Source organism: Phytophthora sojae (assembly GCF_000149755.1).
Source record: "Phytophthora sojae unplaced genomic scaffold PHYSOscaffold_5, whole genome shotgun sequence".
Lineage (NCBI taxonomy): Eukaryota > Oomycota > Peronosporomycetes > Peronosporales > Peronosporaceae > Phytophthora > Phytophthora sojae.
The window spans coordinates 6,186,104-6,191,491 of NW_009258119.1; the positions used below are offsets into that span (position 1 = coordinate 6,186,104).

At 59.9% G+C, this 5,388-nt stretch overlaps 7 non-coding genes across 7 annotated transcripts; all 7 read left to right on the top strand.

The window, feature by feature from the left end:
* Positions 1-36: 36 nt before the first annotated feature.
* On the top strand, positions 37-109 carry PHYSODRAFT_t1090. Its single transcript has one exon. It is a non-coding gene; the product is annotated as a tRNA-Ala (tRNA).
* Positions 110-810: 701 nt separating this feature from the next.
* On the top strand, positions 811-883 carry PHYSODRAFT_t1091. The gene has a single exon. It is a non-coding gene; the product is annotated as a tRNA-Ala (tRNA).
* A 700-nt stretch (positions 884-1,583) lies between these two features.
* Positions 1,584-1,656, top strand: PHYSODRAFT_t1092. The gene has a single exon. It is a non-coding gene; the product is annotated as a tRNA-Ala (tRNA).
* Positions 1,657-2,354: 698 nt separating this feature from the next.
* On the top strand, positions 2,355-2,427 carry PHYSODRAFT_t1093. Its single transcript has one exon. It is a non-coding gene; the product is annotated as a tRNA-Ala (tRNA).
* A 698-nt stretch (positions 2,428-3,125) lies between these two features.
* On the top strand, positions 3,126-3,198 carry PHYSODRAFT_t1094. The gene has a single exon. It is a non-coding gene; the product is annotated as a tRNA-Ala (tRNA).
* Positions 3,199-3,898: 700 nt separating this feature from the next.
* On the top strand, positions 3,899-3,971 carry PHYSODRAFT_t1095. Its single transcript has one exon. It is a non-coding gene; the product is annotated as a tRNA-Ala (tRNA).
* Positions 3,972-4,669: 698 nt separating this feature from the next.
* PHYSODRAFT_t1096 lies at positions 4,670-4,742 on the top strand. Its single transcript has one exon. It is a non-coding gene; the product is annotated as a tRNA-Ala (tRNA).
* The last annotated feature ends 646 nt before the right edge of the window (positions 4,743-5,388 follow it).

A 5,388-nucleotide genomic window follows, 5' to 3' on the forward strand; every position in this document is an offset into this window, starting at 1 on the left:
AGCGCGTCGATTGCGTTGCGGTTTGGGTTTGTGTCTGGGCGCTTAGCTCAAATGGTAGAGCGCCCGCTTCGCATGCGGGAGGTAGGGGGATCGATACCCCCAGTCTCCACTTTTTACGGCACACAACACTTTTTACGAACAAACACTTTTTACCGCCCCTCGCGCCGCTGCTTGCTTCCTAGCCTTCCTACCCCTGCTCACCCGCCACCCACAGCTCACCCGCCATCTGCGAGCGTGCTGGTGCCTACGTTTACAGACGACCCACCTTTTTTGTCGGCGAGTGTGGGGCAACCACGCCGACTGCCAGGCGCAGGATCCCACAAGAGTTTGGGCATGAGGGAGACCGGCTAAACAGCTCACCGAGAGCCTGGTCAGCGCCACAGACCAAACGCCCAGCTGTGTGCTGTGTGCTCTGTGCTCTGTGCTGTGTGTCACCTCTGTCCGGGCCACTGGCCGGTCGGACGAGTAGGGTTCGAGTCAGCCAGCTGCTTGACATTTTTGTTTTCGGAGGCGGGTGGCTCCCGGCCTGGCGGTTCGAGGCTTCGGGTATGTGAGGCAGTGGACCATGGCGGAGCGCGGAGAATCGACAAGGCGTGGATGCTGGCGCCTCACGGGTGCTAATGTGCTGGTGGAGAGGACGATCGTTGTAATGGGTGCGGAGGCTTGCTTGGCGATGTGTGGAGGGATGGCGCTGTGAGGCGGTTGTGTGTGGTTTTGTTTGGTGTGTTTTGTGGCGAGTTGGCGTGTGCGTGTGTGTGTGTGTGTGTTGGTCTGAGCGCGTCGATTGCGTTGCGGTTTGGGTTTGTGTCTGGGCGCTTAGCTCAAATGGTAGAGCGCCCGCTTCGCATGCGGGAGGTAGGGGGATCGATACCCCCAGTGTCCACTTTTTACGGCACACAACACTTTTTACGAACAAACACTTTTTACCGCCCCTCGCGCCGCTGCTTGCTTCCTAGCCTTCCTACCCCTGCTCACCCGCCACCCAAGCTCACCCGCCATCTGCGAGCGTGCTGGTGCCTACGTTTACAGACGACCCACCTTTTTTGTCGGCGAGTGTGGGGCAACCACGCCGACTGCCAGGCGCAGGATCCCACAAGAGTTTGGGCATGAGGGAGACCGGCTAAACAGCTCACCGAGAGCCTGGTCAGCGCCACAGACCAAACGCCCAGCTTTGTGCTGTGTGCTCTGTGCTCTGTGCTGTGTGTCACCTCTGTCCGGGCCACTGGCCGGTCGGACGAGTAGGGTTCGAGTCAGCCAGCTGCTTGACATTTTTGTTTTCGGAGGCGGGTGGCTCCCGGCCTGGCGGTTCGAGGCTTCGGGTATGTGAGGCAGTGGACCATGGCGGAGCGCGGAGAATCGACAAGGCGTGGATGCTGGCGCCTCACGGGTGCTAATGTGCTGGTGGAGAGGACGATCGTTGTAATGGGTGCGGAGGCTTGCTTGGCGATGTGTGGAGGGATGGCGCTGTGAGGCGGTTGTGTGTCGTTTTGTTTGGTGTGTTTTGTGGCGAGTTGGCGTGTGCGTGTGTGTGTGTGTGTGTTGGTCTGAGCGCGTCGATTGCGTTGCGGTTTGGGTTTGTGTCTGGGCGCTTAGCTCAAATGGTAGAGCGCCCGCTTCGCATGCGGGAGGTAGGGGGATCGATACCCCCAGTGTCCACTTTTTACGGCACACAACACTTTTTACGAACAAACACTTTTTACCGCCCCTCGCGCCGCTGCTTGCTTCCTAGCCTTCCTACCCCTGCTCACCCGCCACCCAAGCTCACCCGCCATCTGCGAGCGTGCTGGTGCCTACGTTTACAGACGACCCACCTTTTTTGTCGGCGAGTGTGGGGCAACCACGCCGACTGCCAGGCGCAGGATCCCACAAGAGTTTGGGCATGAGGGAGACCGGCTAAACAGCTCACCGAGAGCCTGGTCAGCGCCACAGACCAAACGCCCAGCTTTGTGCTGTGTGCTCTGTGCTCTGTGCTGTGTGTCACCTCTGTCCGGGCCACTGGCCGGTCGGACGAGTAGGGTTCGAGTCAGCCAGCTGCTTGACATTTTTGTTTTCGGAGGCGGGTGGCTCCCGGCCTGGCGGTTCGAGGCTTCGGGTATGTGAGGCAGTGGACCATGGCGGAGCGCGGAGAATCGACAAGGCGTGGATGCTGGCGCCTCACGGGTGCTAATGTGCTGGTGGAGAGGACGATCGTTGTAATGGGTGCGGAGGCTTGCTTGGCGATGTGTGGAGGGATGGCGCTGTGAGGCGGTTGTGTGTGGTTTTGTTTGGTGTGTTTTGTGGCGAGTTGGCGTGTGTGTGTGTGTGTGTGTGTTGGTCTGAGCGCGTCGATTGCGTTGCGGTTTGGGTTTGTGTCTGGGCGCTTAGCTCAAATGGTAGAGCGCCCGCTTCGCATGCGGGAGGTAGGGGGATCGATACCCCCAGTGTCCACTTTTTACGGCACACAACACTTTTTACGAACAAACACTTTTTACCGCCCCTCGCGCCGCTGCTTGCTTCCTAGCCTTCCTACCCCTGCTCACCCGCCACCCACAGCTCACCCGCCATCTGCGAGCGTGCTGGTGCCTACGTTTACAGACGACCCACCTTTTTTGTCGGCGAGTGTGGGGCAACCACGCCGACTGCCAGGCGCAGGATCCCACAAGAGTTTGGGCATGAGGGAGACCGGCTAAACAGCTCACCGAGAGCCTGGTCAGCGCCACAGACCAAACGCCCAGCTGTGTGCTGTGTGCTCTGTGCTCTGTGCTGTGTGTCACCTCTGTCCGGGCCACTGGCCGGTCGGACGAGTAGGGTTCGAGTCAGCCAGCTGCTTGACATTTTTGTTTCGGAGGCGGGTGGCTCCCGGCCTGGCGGTTCGAGGCTTCGGGTATGTGAGGCAGTGGACCATGGCGGAGCGCGGAGAATCGACAAGGCGTGGATGCTGGCGCCTCACGGGTGCTAATGTGCTGGTGGAGAGGACGATCGTTGTAATGGGTGCGGAGGCTTGCTTGGCGATGTGTGGAGGGATGGCGCTGTGAGGCGGTTGTGCGTCGTTTTGTTTGGTGTGTTTTGTGGCGAGTTGGCGTGTGCGTGTGTGTGTGTGTGTTGGTCTGAGCGCGTCGATTGCGTTGCGGTTTGGGTTTGTGTCTGGGCGCTTAGCTCAAATGGTAGAGCGCCCGCTTCGCATGCGGGAGGTAGGGGGATCGATACCCCCAGTGTCCACTTTTTACGGCACACAACACTTTTTACGAACAAACACTTTTTACCGCCCCTCGCGCCGCTGCTTGCTTCCTAGCCTTCCTACCCCTGCTCACCCGCCACCCAAGCTCACCCGCCATCTGCGAGCGTGCTGGTGCCTACGTTTACAGACGACCCACCTTTTTTGTCGGCGAGTGTGGGGCAACCACGCCGACTGCCAGGCGCAGGATCCCACAAGAGTTTGGGCATGAGGGAGACCGGCTAAACAGCTCACCGAGAGCCTGGTCAGCGCCACAGACCAAACGCCCAGCTTTGTGCTGTGTGCTCTGTGCTCTGTGCTGTGTGTCACCTCTGTCCGGGCCACTGGCCGGTCGGACGAGTAGGGTTCGAGTCAGCCAGCTGCTTGACATTTTTGTTTTCGGAGGCGGGTGGCTCCCGGCCTGGCGGTTCGAGGCTTCGGGTATGTGAGGCAGTGGACCATGGCGGAGCGCGGAGAATCGACAAGGCGTGGATGCTGGCGCCTCACGGGTGCTAATGTGCTGGTGGAGAGGACGATCGTTGTAATGGGTGCGGAGGCTTGCTTGGCGATGTGTGGAGGGATGGCGCTGTGAGGCGGTTGTGCGTCGTTTTGTTTGGTGTGTTTTGTGGCGAGTTGGCGTGTGCGTGTGTGTGTGTGTGTGTTGGTCTGAGCGCGTCGATTGCGTTGCGGTTTGGGTTTGTGTCTGGGCGCTTAGCTCAAATGGTAGAGCGCCCGCTTCGCATGCGGGAGGTAGGGGGATCGATACCCCCAGTGTCCACTTTTTACGGCACACAACACTTTTTACGAACAAACACTTTTTACCGCCCCTCGCGCCGCTGCTTGCTTCCTAGCCTTCCTACCCCTGCTCACCCGCCACCCAAGCTCACCCGCCATCTGCGAGCGTGCTGGTGCCTACGTTTACAGACGACCCACCTTTTTTGTCGGCGAGTGTGGGGCAACCACGCCGACTGCCAGGCGCAGGATCCCACAAGAGTTTGGGCATGAGGGAGACCGGCTAAACAGCTCACCGAGAGCCTGGTCAGCGCCACAGACCAAACGCCCAGCTTTGTGCTGTGTGCTCTGTGCTCTGTGCTGTGTGTCACCTCTGTCCGGGCCACTGGCCGGTCGGACGAGTAGGGTTCGAGTCAGCCAGCTGCTTGACATTTTTGTTTTCGGAGGCGGGTGGCTCCCGGCCTGGCGGTTCGAGGCTTCGGGTATGTGAGGCAGTGGACCATGGCGGAGCGCGGAGAATCGACAAGGCGTGGATGCTGGCGCCTCACGGGTGCTAATGTGCTGGTGGAGAGGACGATCGTTGTAATGGGTGCGGAGGCTTGCTTGGCGATGTGTGGAGGGATGGCGCTGTGAGGCGGTTGTGTGTGGTTTTGTTTGGTGTGTTTTGTGGCGAGTTGGCGTGTGCGTGTGTGTGTGTGTGTTGGTCTGAGCGCGTCGATTGCGTTGCGGTTTGGGTTTGTGTCTGGGCGCTTAGCTCAAATGGTAGAGCGCCCGCTTCGCATGCGGGAGGTAGGGGGATCGATACCCCCAGTGTCCACTTTTTACGGCACACAACACTTTTTACGAACAAACACTTTTTACCGCCCCTCGCGCCGCTGCTTGCTTCCTAGCCTTCCTACCCCTGCTCACCCGCCACCCAAGCTCACCCGCCATCTGCGAGCGTGCTGGTGCCTACGTTTACAGACGACCCACCTTTTTTGTCGGCGAGTGTGGGGCAACCACGCCGACTGCCAGGCGCAGGATCCCACAAGAGTTTGGGCATGAGGGAGACCGGCTAAACAGCTCACCGAGAGCCTGGTCAGCGCCACAGACCAAACGCCCAGCTGTGTGCTGTGTGCTCTGTGCTGTGTGTCACCTCTGTCCGGGCCACTGGCCGGTCGGACGAGTAGGGTTCGAGTCAGCCAGCTGCTTGACATTTTTGTTTTCGGAGGCGGGTGGCTCCCGGCCTGGCGGTTCGAGGCTTCGGGTATGTGAGGCAGTGGACCATGGCGGAGCGCGGAGAATCGACAAGGCGTGGATGCTGGCGCCTCACGGGTGCTAATGTGCTGGTGGAGAGGACGATCGTTGTAATGGGTGCGGAGGCTTGCTTGGCGATGTGTGGAGGGATGGCGCTGTGAGGCGGTTGTGCGTCGTTTCGTTTGGTGTGTTTTGTGGCGAGTTGGCGTGTGCGTGTGTGTGTGTGT